The sequence below is a fragment of the Manis pentadactyla genome, chromosome 3, assembly GCF_030020395.1.
Source record: "Manis pentadactyla isolate mManPen7 chromosome 3, mManPen7.hap1, whole genome shotgun sequence".
In the NCBI taxonomy this organism is placed as follows: domain Eukaryota; kingdom Metazoa; phylum Chordata; class Mammalia; order Pholidota; family Manidae; genus Manis; species Manis pentadactyla.
In genome coordinates, this window is record NC_080021.1 from 121,297,794 (window position 1) to 121,317,588 (window position 19,795).

Below are 19,795 nucleotides of genomic sequence, written 5' to 3' on the forward strand. Positions count from 1 at the left end.
TATTCTGAAAACATAATAAAAGCAGAAACATAATAAGACTGAAGTGGTGGCAGCACCCAGGACAGAGACTGAGACAGAGGCCCGGAGGCAGACACCTGCCTGCTGCATGCAGACTCGTTCTGAGTGGACAGGATTCTAGTGACTGACCTGCCACAGTGGGAATAAAGTTGGGTATAACCCTTTCACCCCAAGACTGTTCTACTGTCATTTCTTTGGTCACATTGAATCCATAGTGAACTTGTCTGGGGTGTTTTGAATTTTTGGAGGGCACAGTATGTGCCTTTGTTGAAATCCTTTTTTAAAAATTGAGATATAATTGACTCATAAAATTGTATTAGTTTGAGTTAAACAATACGACTGGATATATATATATATATATATTGCAGAAAGACTACTATAATAAATGAGGTTAACATCCATCACCACACATAGTTTTTTTTCTTGTGATAAGAATTTTTAAGATCAGTTTTCTTAGCAACTTGGCAATATGCAATACAGCCTTCTTAATTATAGTCACCAAGCTGTACATTACATCCCTAGGTCTTACTTATCTAAGTGGAAGTTTGTGCCTTTGACCACTTTCACCCATTTCATTCACACCCACTCCCTGCCTCGTGCAATCTCCAGTGTGTTCTCTATATCTGAGTTCATTTTGGTTTTTTTCCTTTTATTTTTTTGGAGTAGAGTTGATATACAGTATCATACTGGTTTCAAGTATACAACATAGTGATTCAACAGTTACTTACATTATTAAATACTCACCCCAACTAGTATAGTTACTGTCTGTCAGCATAGAATATAGACTATATTCTCTATGCTGTACTTTCATCTCCATGACTAAATTTGTTTTTTGATTCCACATATAAGTGAGATCATACAGTATTTGCCTTTCTCTGTCTGACTTATTTCACTTAGCTTAATGCTGTTAAGATCCATCCATGTTGTCTCAAAGGATTTCCTTTGTTTTTATGGCTGAGTAATAATCCATTGTGTGTATTTGATATATATACTGCATTTTCTTTATCCATTCATCCATTGATGTAGGGTTAGGGTGCTTCCATATCTCAGCTATTGTGAGTAATGCTGCAATGAACATGGGGGTGCAGATATCTTTATCAGATAGTGATTTTGTTTCCTTCAGATAAATACCCGAAATTGGAATTGCTGGATCATATGGTAGCTTTATTTTTAATTCTTTGAGGAATCTCCATACTGTTTTCCATAGTGGCTACACCAATTTACACTCCTATCAACAATGCACCAAAGTTCCCCTTTTCCACATCATTGCCAACACTTCTTATTTCTTGTCCTTTGATAATAACCATTCTGATTGGCATGACGTAGTATCTCATTGTAGTTTTGATTTGCACTTCTCTGATGATTAGTGAAGTTGAACACCTTTTCATGTATCTGTTTGCCATCTGTATGTTTTCTTTGGAAAAATGTCTGTTCAGGTCCTCTGCCCACTTTTTGATTGGATTGTTTATTTTTTCTGTCAAGTTGTATCAGTTCTTTATATATCTTGGAAATTAACCCCTTATAGATACATGATTTGCAAATATTTTCTCTCATTCCATAGGTTGCTTTTTCATTTTGTTGACAGTTTGCTTTTCTGTGCAGATGGTTTTTAGTTTGAAGTAGTTCCAGTCAATTATGCTGCTTTTGTTGCCTTTCCTTTTGGTATCAAATCCAAGAAATCATCACTAAGATGGATGTCAAGGAACTTACCCACTATTTTCTTCTAGAAATTTTACAGTTTCAGGTCTTATGTTTTTAATCCACTTTGAGTTCTTTTTTTGTATAGTGTAAGACAGTGATCCAGTTTCATTCTTTTGCAAGTGGCTGTCCAGTTTTACCAACACTGTTTATTGAAGAGACTATGCTTTCCACATTGTATATTCTTGGCTCCTTTATTATAAATTAACTAATCATTTGTTTGTGGGTTTATTTCTTGGTTCTCTATTCTATTCTATTGATCTATGTGTTAGTTTTGTGCCACTACCATACTTCTTTGATTACTTTAGCTTTATATTAAGTTTGAAATCAGAGAGGGTGATGCCTTCAGCTTTGGGTATTTTCCTCAATTGCTTTGGCTATTCTGGGTGTTGTGTGGTTCCATACAACGTTTAGGACTGTTTGTTTTATTTCTGTGGAAAATGCCATTGGAATTTTGATAGGGTTTGCATTGAATCTGTAGATTGCTTTGATCAGTATGGTCTTTTTAATAATATAAATTCTTCCAAATCATGAGCATGGAATATCTTTCCATTTATTTGTGTCTTCTTCAGTTTATTTAATCAATGCCTTGTAATTTTCAGTGTACAGGTCTTTCACCTCCTTGGGTAAATTTATTCTCAGGTGTTTAATTTTTCTTGATGCTATTATAAATGGGATTGTTTTCTTAATTTTTCTTTCTGGTAAGTTCATTATTAGTGTATACAAAAGCAAATGATTTTTGTATATCGATTTTGTATCCTGCAACTTCACTGAATTTCTTGATTAGTTTTAACAGTTCTTTGGTGAAGTCTGTAATATTTTCTATCTATAAGATCATGTCATCTGTAAATAAAGACAATTATACTTCTTCCTTTGTGGCCTGGATGCCTCATATTTCTTTTTTTTGCCTGATTGATCTGGCCAGGGCTTCCAGTATATACTGGATTGGAGTGGTGAGAATGGGCACCATTGTCTTGCTCCTGATCTTAGAGAAAAAGCTCAGTTTTTCACTATTGAGTGCGATTTTCACTGACTTACCTTATATGGCTTTTATTATGTTTGGTATGTTCCCTGTATCCCCACTTTGTTGAGTGATCTATCATTAATGGCTAGTGAATTTTGTCAAATGCTTTTTCAACTGAATGTATTGAGATATACATATGGTTTATATCATGCAATTTGTTAATGTGATGTATCACATTGATTGATTGACAGATATTGAAACATCCTTCCATCCTACAGATAAATCTTACTTGATCATGTTTATGATCATTTTAATGTATTGGTTAGCTAACATTATGCTGAGGATTTGTGCATCTGTGTTCATCAGGGATACTGGCTTGTAATTTTCTTGTCTTGTAGTATCTGTCTGGTTTTGGTAATGCTGGCCTTGTAAAATGAGTTTGGAAGTGTTCCCTCCTACATTTCAGAAAAGTTTGAGATGATTGGTATTAGTTGTTCTTTAACTGTTTGGTAGAATTCACCAGTGAAACCATTTGGTTCTAAATTTTGTTTCTTGGGATATTTTTGATTACTGATTCAATCTCCTTAGTAGTAATGGGTCTATTTGGAGTTTCTATTTCATCATAATTTGGTCTTGATAGGTTGTATTTTTCTAGGAATTTATCCATTTCTTCTGTGTTGTCCAGTTTGAACAGGAAATGGGGCCTTTGGGTGGTGCTTGGGTCATGAATGACATTAATGCCCTCCTAAAAGAGTCCCTAGCAAGCTCTGAAGTCCCTTCTGCCATATGAGAGGACACACTGAGAAGGTCTGTAGCCTGGAAGATGTCCTGCAGCCCACCATGCTGACACCCTGATCTCAGGCTTACAGTCTCCAGAACTGTGAGGAATACATTTCCATTATTTGTAAGATCTCAGTCTATGGTATTTTGTTACAGCAGCTGGCACAGGCAGATACAGCCATCTTGGTGGTAAGTGCATAAACTTCACTGGGAATGGACTTTGGTTTCAGGAGTAATGATCCCATGTAGAAGTTTCAGCTGGTGCAATAGGAATGTTATGAAAAAAACCATGGAGCAAAATTCCAAGGAGCAAATTCTAAGCCATTAATCTATCCATGTTAGGTAGACTGGAAACACTTTTTCAATAAAGTTGGAGATTATCTCAGAGGAACCCAGAAAGAAAGAACACTGTAGGAAAAAATGGAAGTTTCAGGCCAGGATCCTCCCCTCTCCTAATGTAATCTATCCATTGTATTTGTGCAATGATTTAATACTTTGCTTACTGTGCATGTACATACTTGCATACCCAGTGGTGATAAGCCATTATTGCAAGTATTGCTATAAAAAAAGCTCCTCTGGTGCTAAGAGCAGAGTAGAGAAGAGAGCAAGAGAGAGGAGAGCAGAGGCTGGAGGTGAGGGCAGAGCCTGGGGCAGAGACAGAGCCTGGGGCAGAGGCTGGGGCAGAGGCAGAGACAGAGCTGGATGGGATTTAGCCTTGACCTACTGCCATGAGAATAAAGCTTGGTATGAGCCCCTTTTTACCCACAATATTCCCCATTGTCATTATTCAGTATCACCAAATCCAGAGTGAAGTTGCCTGGGGCTGAAACTCTCAGGCTAAACAAACACCATTTAAAAAGAAATGTGATGCTTCTCCTTGAAAATCTTGAGTCTAAGGAGAAGATGAAATGGACAGACTTGAAATGACTTAACATGACCAAACATGTCAGGTAACAAAAATATATGAAATGAGAAACTATTTAAAAATATATATTAAATAAGAATTATTTTTCCTGTAAAAATGGACTTCACACTCTGGCAGAAGAGGTCCCTGCTCTGCAACCACTGTGGCTCTAAAATGTAGCTGAGTTTGCTGGAGAGCCAGGCACACTGGATGACTGGGTTCTAATCTTGCCTACTCTGCTTGCTAACTAGACAAATTTGGGGGCAATTTCTTAGACTTTCTGAGCCTCAACTGTTTTTTTATTTAAACTCTAAAATGGAATTAAAAATAACTATCTGTCTTTCACAGGTTGTTGTAAGCACATACAAGCCAGAAGGCTCTGTTGGGTAGAGTACACATACTTGCTCCTTCTCCAGTGTTAACTGGAGAGTGCTAGTTCTGTGCATGAGCTGCCCAGGGCCTCACAGTTGACTCAGGCTTAAACACCTAGCAGCTGGCATTCTAGGTGAAAAGCAGTGGCTTCCAAGTTAGTGTGTTACTGCACTGCTCTCAGGAAGCAACTGCTACTCTTTGCAGGGACTCTGCCTAGAGCACTTCCAACCTTAATCCTGAGGGGTTCACAGAGGAGAGGCTGTAAAGGGAAAAAGGACTCCATCAGGGCCTGGGGCACTGTACAGAGGGGAAATGGGCCCGAACTGGTGGATGAGATAGCCTGAGGTGTGAAAATGAAGATGATCTGCTTCTTCCTTAGCCGCCTTGGGCCCAGTTTGTCTCTGGCCTCTGGAAGTCCTCCTCAGGGTCTGCTTGGCAGTTTGCCTGGGACAGTAGGAAATAGCCCTGAGTCCCGGCGCAGTGCAACTTGAAATTTCTGACTCGGTGACCAGTGGGGGATAGACTCTGGGGCTTAGGCTGGAATACAGCTAAGCTCCAGGAAGGTCTGTCCTGAGGCTCATTCTCAGACAGGGGTGTCTGGTTCCGCCCTTGTGGAGAAATGCTTGAGATAACACTCTTCCTTGTGGCTCTGGGGCATGTGGTGCCTGCCGGCTCCTCCCAGAATCCCCCTGCCCTTTGCCCATCTTGAATCCGTTTATGTAAGACCTTATTCTTGTGAGATCCTGCCCGATATAAACTCTTCTTAACCCCCTCCCCAACTTAGATTTATTTCATAATTGTGATCATTACTAACTTCAAAATAAAGAGTTAATGTGGCTGAAAGTACTAATACTGCCCATTTGTCAATTGAGCAGAGAAATTCCAGAATGTGGCCTTGGCTTTCTTTTGGATGTAGGGACCCAGACATACAAAAAGTCTGTTTGCATGAAAGAGGTGTGATGCATTCTCCCCCTGAGAGTGTAAAGGGCTCTCAAATCTGCCTTCTTTCCTGGTTGAAGGATAGGATGGGGATGGCAGACCAAACGGGACCCAGGTGTGGGTTAGGGTCATGGTGGATAAGAGGAGGCCTGGAGCCAGACCAGGATCCTGCATTAGAGAATGTTCCAAATAAGGTGGTAACCTTGTTTCAGGAAAAAAAGTCCTTAAAGCTCACCCCACAGTAGTCTCTCTCGGAGCAGCAGCTGTCTGTGGGATGCATGAGAAGGCTGCACAACAGAGATGCCTGGCCCAGTTTTACCATGGTCTGACCTCAGTCCAGTGGTGCCCCTACTGTTTGCTTCTTCTCTTGTTCACTCTGGTGAAATGAACAATCAGCTTGGCAGGAACATTATGTTTCTTTTTATTTGGTAGAGCGCTGGGCACACGGAGCATGCTTGATACATGTTGAACTGTAATGCCGTGACAATGAGGTGAACACGTAGCCAGTGGTGACAGTCAGAAAGCCAGCAGGAAGCAGGAGTCTGAGAGTACACACAAGCTCCTGCAGATCGCTCACCTGTGCCATTCAGTGGCCTCCAAAATACACTGCAGCCTGTGACAGATTTGAATGGGGCATTATTCATGCGTGGTAAAGTATGTGCAAACTGTGGTGAAATCATGCTGGAAGCACAGGAAATAGCACTCAGAGGAGCCCAGCGGCGGGAAGCCAGCAAGCAGCCTGGTGGTGTGCAGTCCCAGGGCAGGATTACCCCCAGCTTCCTGCACCCAGCCCTGCAGCTTGCCACCTGTGCTTTCACTGCTGGGGGAGGACAGGCACTATCTTTTCAGGGCTGTCCTTTGTTCTTATGCCTGGTGAGGGATGGTGGCTCTTGTTAACCAAAACACAAGATAGGCAAGTTATGATTTTTTAAAGAGATCATTCTGGTTTGCTGTGAAAGCAGATTTGGTACCAAAAAAGAAAAAAACTCAGTAATTTGAAAATGCACATCCTCTAACGTCCCCAGCACAGCAGTTTGGATCATTACTATTTGGGAATTTACAAGGCACACTGAGAAAAACAGGGTGAGTTTCTCCAAAGGTTTGGACAGGGGATCCTCCCCAAAGCCCCAGCAGCCAGCAGACCAGAGATGACCTTCAGCACCTTGGGGGCTCAGCAAGCTCTGCCTAAAACAAAAATTGGCACTAAGAGCCCTGTGGAGCCCCTTGAAGGTCTCTAGTTTCCACAGACCTGGGGCATCTTCCTGTGGGTGGCCTCAGAGGAGTTCCTGGGAGAGAACAAAGGGCAGCATCCTAAAGCAACTGGCACATGACAGGCTTCCTGGTTCATTGGGGAGATGGGAGGGCTCATGGTGGGGTTTGCCATGTGAGGCCTGTCCCCAGGCTCCCTGGGCTACCATGCACCTGGGATCCCAGACCCCCAGCCCAGTGTAGCACACACGAACTTCCAAGGCCCTCCCTCAGGGCCTGGCTTCCATAACCTCCTGCTTTTATTCCCCCACTTTAGCTCATCCTGCAGTGGATAATAACTGTACGTTTGAAGAGAGAACAAATCCCCTCATCCAGGTTATTTGATCTTATGGCCACCTTATACAGTGGATGCTGTGTCTGCATTACAGATGGGGAAGGAGAGAGCTTCCTTGGTGTGTCTGATGCAGATGAGTCAAAGCTGGAACCCAGACTTGTCACCCCCAGCCTGGTGTTGCTACCCTCAGAGGCCTGGACCCTGAGTGGCTGGGGCAGTGCTCCTTGGTGGGAAGGTCTGGGCTGCCCTGGGAGCTTCCTGACTCCATCCTGGCTGGGCACATGACCAAGACAAGTGTGTTTAACTCTGGGCCTCAGTCTCCTTATCTGTACAACAGGCCTGGAGACAGTGCCCACCTCATAAGGTTGTGCGAACACACACACCTGTCAGCAGCTCCATTTTGGCACCTACAGTAGGCTTGGCATTATGCTAAGCACTTTTTCTGTGTGGATTGATTTCCCTCTCACAGTGATCCTGGTGAGGGGAGGGGATAAGTTAGCATCACCATTTTAGAGATAAGGAAACTGAGGCATAGAGAGACAAAGCAATGTCTTTGTGGTAGAAAGACCAGGGACCATGCTCACAGCCATAACACCAGGGCTTGGCTCTTGGTAAGCACTCAAAAATGTTGATGGCTGCTGTCCTATTACTGGTGTAAGGTGGGATGATAACCAGGGTCCCCCCACCTCATGTATTTTCTCTACAAGTTAGTTCTCTGTGGCCAGAACACTCCAGTCAGGACTTCAATTGGGTTAAACAGGACTTTTGGCCCCTGTGAAAATGCAAAGTCTCCCTGGGACAGCTTACCTGAGACATTACCTTGCTTCTGGCATTGGTGTCAGTGAGCCCAGAAATGGTTTGTAAGGTGGGATGGATGGGAGAGAGGGACAGAGATCCTGAGGAGAGGAAATGAGGGATGTGGCTGTTGGTGGGGAGGCGGCAGAATGAGGACTTGCAGAAAGGGGGACTGAGGACTCATCTATCTTATAATTTTTTCCAGCTGTTAAAATGATCCATATTGTAGAAGCTCTTTAGCGTTAATTTTCTGAGCACTCTTTTCATGAATTCTTTTAGTGCTGTTATGTGATGGGACTCACAGACTAATGGGGTTTCTTTGACAGATGAGGAATTCAAAGTACAGAGAGGTTGTATAACTAGACAGTGAAAATCCCGTGCCAGCACCCTGGAGTCCTGCCCCCTGTGTGAATACAATTTGCTTCCCTCCTCTCTGATAACCTTTACAAGGAAGCACTGCAGATAATCCTGGTCTCCTCCTTGGCCTCCACATGGGGTAAGGGTCGGGGGCTCGTCATGGCTGTTTTTGGCACCAGAGCAGAGCCTTTCTGGTGGAAGACTTGCCATTTAACTTGTAGCTTCCAATCTCTTCTCCTGAAACCCGGGCTTAATGATGCTTCCCTACCTTCCAGGGATGTAGTGAGGGTTAATTAGATAATGTTTGTATAGGGCTTTGAAGATGAAAGCATCATGTAATTGTTATTACATATCATCTCTTCCAGAAACCAGGAATGCTTCTGCTTCAGGGAACACTTGAATGTGTCTTCACACGTACCTCTCAATTTAGGATAAAACTTGTCAGGCGTTGGTAAGCTAATGAAATTGTGCAGAGCACAGAGGATCAAACGGTCAAAACAAACATCAGGCGCTAAGAGCCCCGTGGAGCCCCAGGAAGCAGCTGTCAGTGTGCGTGGTGATGGGGCAGCCCACCCATTGAGTTGCTGGCTGCTGGGTGGCACTGTCATAACTGGATCCCAGCACAAGGAACAAGGGTCAGTAACAGAACGTCACTGCTCCAGAGGCCAGAAAGTGCTGAAACAGAGGAAGAGCGAGAAATGACAGTTTTGGAGGAGATGGGGCAGCACGCGTCATGAGAGTGAAAGATCCTCTTACCATATTTGAATATTGTTTCAAGAGTCCCCTGGTGGGTCTCCTGGCCTCTTATGAGAATCCCAATGCATCAAGCCATGTCCGTCCACTGTCAGGCTAATGGCTTTGTCAGGCATGTCTGTGGCTCATAAGCCTTTGGCACCACCCTGTCACCTACAAAATGAAGTCTTGCTCCTTGGAGCCCTTGCCGTGGCATTCAGGACTCTCTATTATCTGCCCCGTGTTGATTTTCCTACTCTGCCCTCACACATTCTCTGTGCGGAACTCTCTTCCAAACCAAAGCATGGCACCCCCCACGCAGGATAAAAAGGCTCTCCCCACCCCCAGGACACTTACCTGCATGGATCCTGGGTGCTTAGCTCAGTTCCTACTTCTTTCTGTCTTTTTCTCTGATTGTGGGATCCCAAGAGCTACTGCCCTTCAATCAATTCAGCTCCCTCCCTTCAGCTCATATCTATTTTTATGAATATTTCCTCCAGTGCTATTTAGAAAATCAGGGAGACCAGAGGTTGTTTATTATGTTCACATGGAGCTCTGGGTCATCAAGTTTTAACCTCCGTAAGGGGGGAGGACCCCAATACCTAACACAGTGCTTGATACACATTAGGTGCTTGTTCCAGTTACCTCTGGTTTACAGACAAATCACCCAGTCAGTGGCCTCAACTGATAACAGTGCTTTGTTATTGTGGTCTCTCGGTCCCGGGGTGACTTGGCTCAGCTAGGTGGATCTAGCCAGGGGTCTCTCAGGTGGCTGCAGTTATATGGTAACTGGCTTTGCTCCTCTTGAAGCCTCCTCACTCACAGTCTACTGCCTGGGCTGGGGAGACTCAAACGGCTGGCACAGTGGTGTTCCTTCGGTACGTCTCTGTCGGGTCTCTTCCAGCTGGTCTCTCCATTAGTTCCAGAGGAGCTGCACCTCTCACGTGGTGACTCACACTCCAGAGGCCTGTTGTGCCCCAAGAGAACCCTGCAAACCTGCATGCTCTTCTTCTCACATATGTTGGGGGCCAAGTAGCACTTCCACTGCATCCTATTGGTCAACAGCATCCTATGCCGGTCCCTGTTCAAGAGGAGGGGTACTGACCTCCTTGAAGGGAAGTCTCAAAGAATTTGTGGGCATGTTTTAAAAGCATCACAGTCATCAGTAAGGACTTACTCGTTGGTTGATTGAATGCATAAATGAATGCATGGCCATTTTTTTGTTTCCAATATAAGTGAAAAGCCATATAATATTTCTTACTGTTTCCTTCAACACACCAGACGTATTTATTTTTGTAACATGTTTAAAACTCATGGGAAAGTACATATTTCTTTTGTCCTTCTTGAAGGACCACATTGTGTCAAGTTATGTTATGTACTTGAATTAATGGTTTAAGGGAGTCAATCTTCAGATATTTATTTCCTTCTGTGGTTGCCCCCAAAATACCTGATAGCATTAGTTATCATGAACCCTTGCTGGCATCTGAGAAAATAATAATTTTCTGATAGTAAAATACCATAGGTGCCTCTAATTTCTTGTGTGTCCTGTGCTATGTACTACTTTGTTGGGGTAAGTTAAGCAAGGTTTTGGAAACTTTGTCCAAGCTTCTAAATTGCTTTGAGATCTCCCTAAGTGTAAATGAAAAGCAATTCAGATGTTAAAATCACAAAAAGTACTCCCCTACTCCCTACCACCTTGGATCCTTTATATGGCTTCCCCTGTGGAATCTCTTAGCTTCAGATATTGTTCCTGGTGATCAGGAGAAAAGCCTGCTAAGCCCTGACTTGTAGGACTTTTATATTTTAATGGCTAGAATGGGAGTTGGGAGAATGAAGAATTTCCATCTGATATTTTTTTTTGTCCCCATCTCCAAACCGAGCTGGCACTCCGGGTGTGTGGATGCAGCAACTTAGAGAAAGCCATTCCAATCAGATGACAAGTCTCTGGCATCCTTCACTGATTCAGTAACATTGCTTGTCTGCCTATTATGTGAACTGCCTGAACTAGCACACATGAAAGGTTCCATGGAGGAGAAAACACTATGGGACAAGGTGGTTTCCAGGCCAAGAAGTATTGGGGATTGGCTGCCGGGGTGAGGCTGCTCCCAGCGTGGGAAGGGCCTGGCTGAGTTCATGGGAAGGAGAAGGAGGCAGACCCCTGAGCATGCGGGGGTGTGGGGGCAGTGACGTAGGCCAGGAGGAAAGGCTAGGATCTGATTGTGGAAGTCTGAGATACGCTGCTGAGGTCTTTGCTCTTTATCTTTTAAGAAATGGGAAGCTGTGGCTGGTGGGAGGAATTTTAACAGGAAGCCATGGAGAACACACCTGAGATTTGGGATTACAATTCCGGGCGCAATGTGGTAGGATGAAGGTATTTTTGAAAGGGAAAGGAAATGGAGTGAAGGGGACCATTTGGAGGGCAGCATACAGCCCAGGAAGTGGACAACACATGCCCTGAGTGGTGGGGTTAGAGAAGGAAGTGGAGGAGAGACAGAGATGTCCGATTCATGTTATGTTAGGATTTGGACTCTAGTGTCAGGGTTGAAAGGGAAGGAGGGGTTTGGATGTTCTGTGTTGAGGGTTTGGATGGCTGATGACACCACTAACAGATCCAGGCATGTGGGGAAAAGCATAGGCCTGTGGGGAAATAGAGTTCAGGGCTGCACACTAGAGGATGTAAGCCCCTTCAGGAGATGCATGCCTCCCGAGGCAAGGTTGTATTTAGAGTGTCTTCTATCATTTCTTTGCAAAAGAGAATTTTAGCGTCTATCATCGCCTCTTGCTTTTTCATTATTCTTTTTTTTTTTTTTTGTGAGGGCATCTCTCATATTTATTGATCAAATGGTTGTTAACAACAATAAAATTCTGTATAAGGGAGTCAATGCTCAATGCACAATCATTAATCCACCCCAAGCCTAATTTTCGTCAGTCTCCAATCTTCTGAGGCATAACGAACAAGTTCTTACATGGAGAACAAATTCTTACATAGTGAATAAGTTACATGGTGAACAGTGCAAGAGCAGTCATCACAGAAACAAACTTTCGGTTTTGCTCATGCATTATGAACTATAAACAGTCAGTTCAAATATGAATACTCATTTGATTTTTATACTTGATTTATATGTGGATACCACATTTCTCTCTTTATTATTATTATTTTAAATAAAATGCTGAAGTGGTAGGTAGATACAAGATAGAGGTAGAAAACATAGTTTAGTGTTGTAAGAGAGCAAATGTAGATGATCAGGTGTGTGCCTGTAGACTATGTGTTAATCCAAGCTAGACAAGGGCAATAAAACATCCACGTATTTTTCATTATTCTTTTAAACTGAGTTACTCAAAGTGTGGCCAGATCATCAGGGTGGTCCGTGGGTGGGAGCTGGTTAGACATGCACAATCTTTAGTCCAATCTGAGAACCGTTGATCTAGAACCTGTGTTTAAAAAAATCCCCAGGTGATTCTGTGCACATTCAGGTTGAGGAGCACTACCTTAGGACTCTGCTCTCTTGTCCTCTACCTCCTGCTCTGTCCATGTCTCAAAATGTTACTGAAATCTCATGTACAAAATAATCTTACTTTCAGGTGAGCATTCTGGGACGTTATTGTGGATGAAATATAAAAATGGGAAGAGAAACCTACTACCGACTTCCCTTCCCACTACTGCTGGTCCCTGTGGCTCATGGTGCATGGGACACCCGTGTATAATGTCCTGGGACAGGAAGGGCAGTGGCCATTTTTCTGACACATGCCACAAGCCCTGGGGCTGGAGGCACAGCTCATTTTCCCTCATGAACACATTTGCTTCTATGATGAATTTCTTCATATTAATCCTTGTATAACTGGGGCAAAAGCTGCTGCTGCTAAGAAGACTCATTGTGTACCTTATGCTTTGTGGTTTACAGAAGACCTGCCTTTATTTCTCTGTATCTTCAGCAACTCATCTCAACAGGGTGGGCTGAATCCTGCTTGGTTCAGTTTTCAGCCAAACTTACTCTTTACTTGGTTTAGTTTTTTAATACTCTTCAAGGCTCTTCTTGCCATACATAAATGGATGTGTTGCTTTTTACTGAGAAATTACTTATTTTCTCAGTACTTACTTGCAGGCCAAGGTAGTAAGTAAAATTATTTTATTTTGTCTGTTCACAGGGAATCAAATCCTGCAGTATGTAGGTGGAATTAGGGGTATTGATCGTCCTCCCAGAGGGCTGGCTGCAATGCCTTCTCTTCTTCCCTGTGTATAGCTGAGAGATGAGCTGATCTCTTTCCAAACATGGAAAGTATCTGGACCTGAGATTCTTTACATGCCAGTCACTGTAGGCTTGATTATTTCAGCTAGATTTTTATTCTGTGACACAGGTAGGAGGACATCAGAAGCTTCTGTCTGAGAGTTTGGCTTCCTCTTTCACAAGTAATGGCAATGGCTGTGGCAATTTCTCCCTTGGTCAAAAGATCTGGATGTAGTAAATGACACTACTGGCTTGCCTGCACAGTCCCAGCAAACTCAGAATTCCTTGTAATGAGAAGAAAATGGCTTCCATGTCATTTTAGATGTTAAGAATTCTAAAAACTATATAATGACAAATTATCCATGTTAGTTACATTCCATTTCTTGTAAGTGCATGCCTGCCGCATACCCTTTGTGGTTCTTTTTTGGAGGAAATGAAGTTATCTAAAAAATAAAAAAATCTAAAATTCTGGTTTTCATAGTTTCATTCTATTTATGTTTCAAACTACTCTTTTTATGATGTATCTAGCTATTAGAATTTCATGATTACTTCTCCCAACATTGACTTAGGATCACTAAAGCAAACAGCATTAAAAAATAGCTTACAGTTTAAAAAAAGATTATAAACATTTAACTGATTATACCTTTTCTCCTCCACACAGATGCACACAAACACTTTCACACACAAAGTGTAATTCCGTGGCCGCAAGTTAGCTGACTGTGTAGTGACTGAGTATAGAGTCCTACTTCTTACATCTGTTTGGACTCAGCTTATTTTCCTGGTGCTAAATCTGTTAGCTTGCATGCAAATACCTGCTTCCAGGGGACAGAGGCTTGTGAAGCTCTGGGCCTAAATTGACTGCTGAAGTTATAGTATTGAAATGCCTCAGGTAAAAAATTCAGTCAAAAGAAAAACATTAAGTAGACAGCTATGTAAAGCACGCTGCCTGACAGCCTAGGATACCAGGGGAATAGAGAAGCTACTGCAAATAAGGTCAGCAGAATTAACACTCAATTACCCTTCGACTATGAAAGCCTCCAGGGGGGAGATGCCACTCTTCCAAATACATTTCCGACTTCAGTGAATTTTAGGTTAACCCCTCCCCCATTTTTTTTTTTTTTACAAGAACTGTCTGAAAATTAAAGGGTAATTTAACTTCTCCTCCCTACCCCACTGTGAACTGTTCTCTTAATTTGTAACTGCTTTGGCCTCTAAGTGCACAGAATAGGATCAACGTGGCCAGGGTCGCCCCTTGGTCCGTGTCACACTGAAAGAGCTGTTCCAGTCTCAGGATCTTTCTTTTCTTCTCTCCGCCTTCCCCCTGCATTGCCGGTTATCTAGTTTCCAAATGGTCCTCATTCTCATATGCTTAGTGGGAATTCTCTTTCCACATAGGATTATCCATGAAAAAGATGTTTTCCATCTGCTCTGAACTTGATCTAAATTATTGTACTGCATACAGGTTGACCTTCTTAGATGTTTTTTTCTCCACCTTGTTCTCCAGCTCCATCCTTGATTAAAAATTCATCATCCGTTGTTCTCTGAATACTGTGCATGCATAATGCAGAATTTTAAAATATTTTCCCCTTATATTGCTATTATAGCAAACTTTATACATGTCTCTGTATTTACAGAGTTCTCTGGAGATACATATCTTGAAATTACTGTTGTAGTGTGTATGCACTAACACAATGTCCTCCATATTGCTATACAGTTCACCAAAATGGCTGTGAGAAATATTTGTGAAATCACTAGCACTTGTGAAAATTACTGTCTTCCCTCATGTTTATTGGCACTGGCCATTTGAATATTTATTTTTTGTCAGTGTTGCTGTATATTGATGCGTGTATTTTGGAATTCTGTGCACCTACCGATTTTGACATGGACTTCTTCATATCAGCCATACCCTTTCTCCATCAGCAATAAAACATTTACATCCTTTGCCCATTTTTCTATTGGGTTGCCTCTTGTTTTTACTGATTTATGGGAGTTTCTTAGGCATTCTGGGTGTTAATCCTCTCTTGGTTATATACATTGGAAATATCTTCTTTTTATCACCTGTCTTTTAATTTTGTCTATAGTGTATTTTGTGGAGCAGAAATCTTCAAGATTTTGATGTAATCAGATATTTCCATTTCTTTTTTCTTTATAGGTAGTGCTTTTCCAAATGCTTAAAAAAATCTTCATCCCAGGGTCATAAAGCTAGTCCCTATGCCCTATATTATATTGTATTGTGTTGTACTGTATTATATTATACTAAGGTTTTTAAACCCATTGGCATTCATTTCTTGCTTATAGAGTGAGATGGGATATACTCAAATAATCAAATCTTTTCATTACAATGAATTGAGTTCCCCAACACCTTGATTACATTACCTATGTTTTCTCTGCTTATGTGGGATGCCATTTCTATTATAGCTCAATTTTTGTGTTATTGGTCTGTTTTTAAATTCTCCATTTTATTCCATTGCTCAATTTGTTAATAACTGGGCCAGAAATATAATCTTTTAATCATCATGCACCATATCTTAATATCTGGTAGAGTGATTCTAACTACCTAGTTCTTGTGTTTCAGAATCTAGCTGGAATTTTGATTGGAACTGGATTGGTTTAATATAATCCTTGATAGCTTTTCACTTTCTACCTCTGTACATGTGGAATACTGCCTCCAAATAGCTAATTTAGAGACAAACTCTGCAAAGCTAATATGGAAAGGTCCAAAGTTCTAGAGAAGGAATGAATTTCTGTGCTAAATCCAGCTTTCCAATTCTTTAGTGGAATAACTATGATGTTGGTTTTGAAAACTCTTCCCTTATGAGTCCTTATTCATTCATACATGCACTCACCGCTTGCCAAGCAATAATTGTGCAATTTTTGTGTATATAGTACAGTACTAAGTGTCATCAATAAACATTTCTGAGCTTCTAGTTCACTCACATGTTTTAGATGAACTAACTTCTCCTTTGTTGGAAGGGACTTAACTATTGCTTAGGCAATGAGACTTTGGGGGATCCGTATTTTGTAGTAAAGAATTCTGCTAATGTAGTGTATTTTAGTAAATGACACCAACACTGTCCTACGTTAGTGCTGTCAGATTTGGACCCATATATTGACATACGTTCTTTGGAAGTCTGGACTTCAGTATCTCCATTCTGCCACCAACTAGCAGGGCAGTTAAACGATGTGAACCTCCATTTGCTCATTTGCAAAATTAAGACACTGGATTAGGTGGTTTCCAGAATTTCTTTTGGCTTTACAATGAATTTATAACTCTCTGACATGAGGAGCGTGGAAGCCTTTTGATTATCCACAAAAGGTTACTTGGGGGCCTGGAGTGTGAAGTGACTGGCACAGGGGGAATTCTTCCTGAGGGAGCAGATATGGAGCAGAGGGAGGAAGATGGGGTAGGATGGGGGTTCTTGGGAATGCAGGGGCGGAGACAAGGCAAAGAGCTGCACCCACACGTGTGTGGGAGGGATGGTAATGTTCCAGTGAAATATGTTCAAGCTGAAGTTGAAGATCAGGGAGAAGTGAGGATGTCAGCGGCTGACAGACCTTAAAATAATGAATATTAATGATATTATTATTAATCATGTGTCCTTTGTCTCCTTATACAATATAAAGTCACAGGTTATCCATCTGATCTTTAGTATCACATCCTTATGCATTACAAGTATTCTTAGCTTTATTTTGTGCATGAGAAAACTGAGGCATGGGAATTCAAATGACCTGTCAGCCTGCCATGGGGTGCTGGTGCCCAGTTCATGCCCTCCAAAATGTCTGTAATGTCCACCTTTCCACAGTGCATGGACCAGAGTCCTAATTTGACGAGATAAGCATCTAGGAAGAGCCTATGGCTCCTTCTAGGGTGTCTTTGGCTGTCTTTAGCACCCAGTGCTCTGAGGGAAGCCCCCTTGGTTAAGGGAGAATACTCCCTGAACCCCTTAAAAAAAAAACAACTCAGCTTCTTCATGTTGTTGAGGTAGACCTGCCATCTGCTGGGCTAATCGCACTCTTCTGACCTCTCCAGATCTGATGGTCAGTGGGAAAAACAAGCCCTGAATTTCTTTCTTCATATTTGTGTTCCTGTGCTTTGCATCTTCCTGATTTTGTAGCATAGGAAAGTTCAATTAAGATATAATTGACAGATTTTTTAGTTGAATGGCTAAGATGGGCTCCTATTCTTAAAATAGCATTATAAAAATAAATGGAGACAGACTCAGAGCCCGGCAAGGCTGTCCAAGTGTTTGGAGGCCCCTGTTTCATTAGGCAGGGCTGAGCTGGCAGCTGGTGTGCAGCATACCTTATGGCCTCATGCCAGGGGTGTGGGGCTTGTCTCAGCGTTTACTGCTCAGGACACACTTGTGAAGCTGTGTGTGCTTCTGTGTTTTTCAGCAGGGTAATTTTGATAGCATTTCCCTAGAGCCAGCAGGCATTCTGTCTGTTCTCATCTGAAATGCAGATACCTTGAATTTCTCAAATTTCTTTCAACATACTCAAATTTCTTTCAACATGAACATTTCATTTTTTTCTTCCGTCCATTCAAGCTCATCTTCCTTTTTAAAGCACGCAGATTTTTAATACCCTAAGAAATGATTTCCAGAAAAAATAAAAAACAAAGAGAGTCTGTGATTTACTGTTTTACATTTCTAAAAGTGATTAAGTTGGTTATCATGATTATTTAACTTAAATTTACATTTCCAGAATCATTGATGATTTCCCCAGGTACCTCAAGGGAAAAGTAAAAGGGAGCAACTTTGCTTTCTACTATGAAAAAAAAGTTTCATGCAGACACCAAAAGGTGCAATTTTGTAATTTGATTATGTGATATTTTTCTGTTTGCAAAACTAGATTTTTTGATATTCTAATAGAGTTTAAAATATTACCCATGTCCAATAGCAAATATTCTGATTTACTGTTACTAGAATACATTAGATGACAAAAGCACTACCAGGTTGAGAATCATGATACCTAGATCATCTCTGACCTGAAGGATTTTTGATGGGAGCTGTGTGTGAAAACCAGACCAAGCAGGACATTTTTGTTAACTTAAAACTTTTTATGAATATTCTGGTTTATTTTATTTTATTTTTTTGTTAGTAGACCAGTTTTAGGTTTACAGAAAGATCAAGTAGATTATACATACTGTATAATCCTCCTGAACACAATTTTGCCTATTATTTACATCTTACATAGTATGGTGTATTTGTTATAATTAAAGAACTGCAATGTTGATACATTACTATTAACTAAAGACCATAGTTTATTCAGATTTCCTTAGTTTTTCTTTAACTCCCTTTTTCTGTCTCAGAATCTCATCCAGGGTACCACATTACATTTAGTCAACACCCCTTTTAGATGTTACTTTCCTTATTTTTGATGACCTTGAATGTTTTGAGTAGTCTGGGTGGATACATTGTAGCATGCCCCTCTGTTGTGATTCGAGTCATGTTTTCCTTATGAATCAGAGGTTTTGAGGAGGAAGGTCGCAGAGGCAAAGTGCCATTTTCATCACATTAGACTCAGGTGACATAATACCAATTGTTGATGTTGACCTGGATCAACCGGCTGAAGGAATATTTGTCAGATTTCTCCACTTTACAGTTACTCTTCCCCAACTTTCTATACTGTGGGTCTCATATCACCTCATATCTCCTTACAGGAGATAAAAATCTCATATAACCAAATCACCTAGAAAATAGAGAAAAAGGAAGGAAATCATAAGACACAGTCTGCATTTAAGGAGTGGGCTCCCTCTTATTTGAACATTTTATGCGTGCGAGATTTGTCCCTATTCCCATTTATTAATTTACTCAATAATTATGTGTATCATAATTTAATCTAATATGACTTATTTTTTTTCAAATTGCTCCAGCTTTGGCCATTGGGAGTTCTTTCTACTTGTCTCTTTGACATATCCTCATCATTGGGTTTTTTTTCTTTTTGAGTACTTTATTTTTCTGGCACTGCAAGATGCTCCAGGCTCACCTTGTACGTATTTCCTGTCCCAGTTCTAGAATCGGTTATATCTCCATGGTGCCCTGTTTCCTTTTATGGAGAATGGTGTCAACATCTGGAAGTATATAGTTTATCTTTAAGACACTGAAGTTACATTAGGTTAAAAAACCCCAACTTAAGTCACCATAGTCTACCAATGTTCTGGATAACTGAATATTTTAATTAATTGGCCCTAATTCATTCATGATTTGACATTTTATAGAAGATTTGTCTTTAATTGCTCTTCAGTTTATTCAAATGTGAATAGTAATACTTGTTTGTCAATGGCACATCCTCAGACATGCTAGAAAGTGGACATAAATTAGCTTGGGTCAGTTATACTCAAGGCTCACTCTGTTATTTATTTTCAAGTGTATGCAAATAAAACATATTTTTTCTACTCCCCCCAGCTGCTTCCCCATCCCCCAACAACTATAATTCTCTGGCAGTGAAGAAGCGGAGTTCTGGGA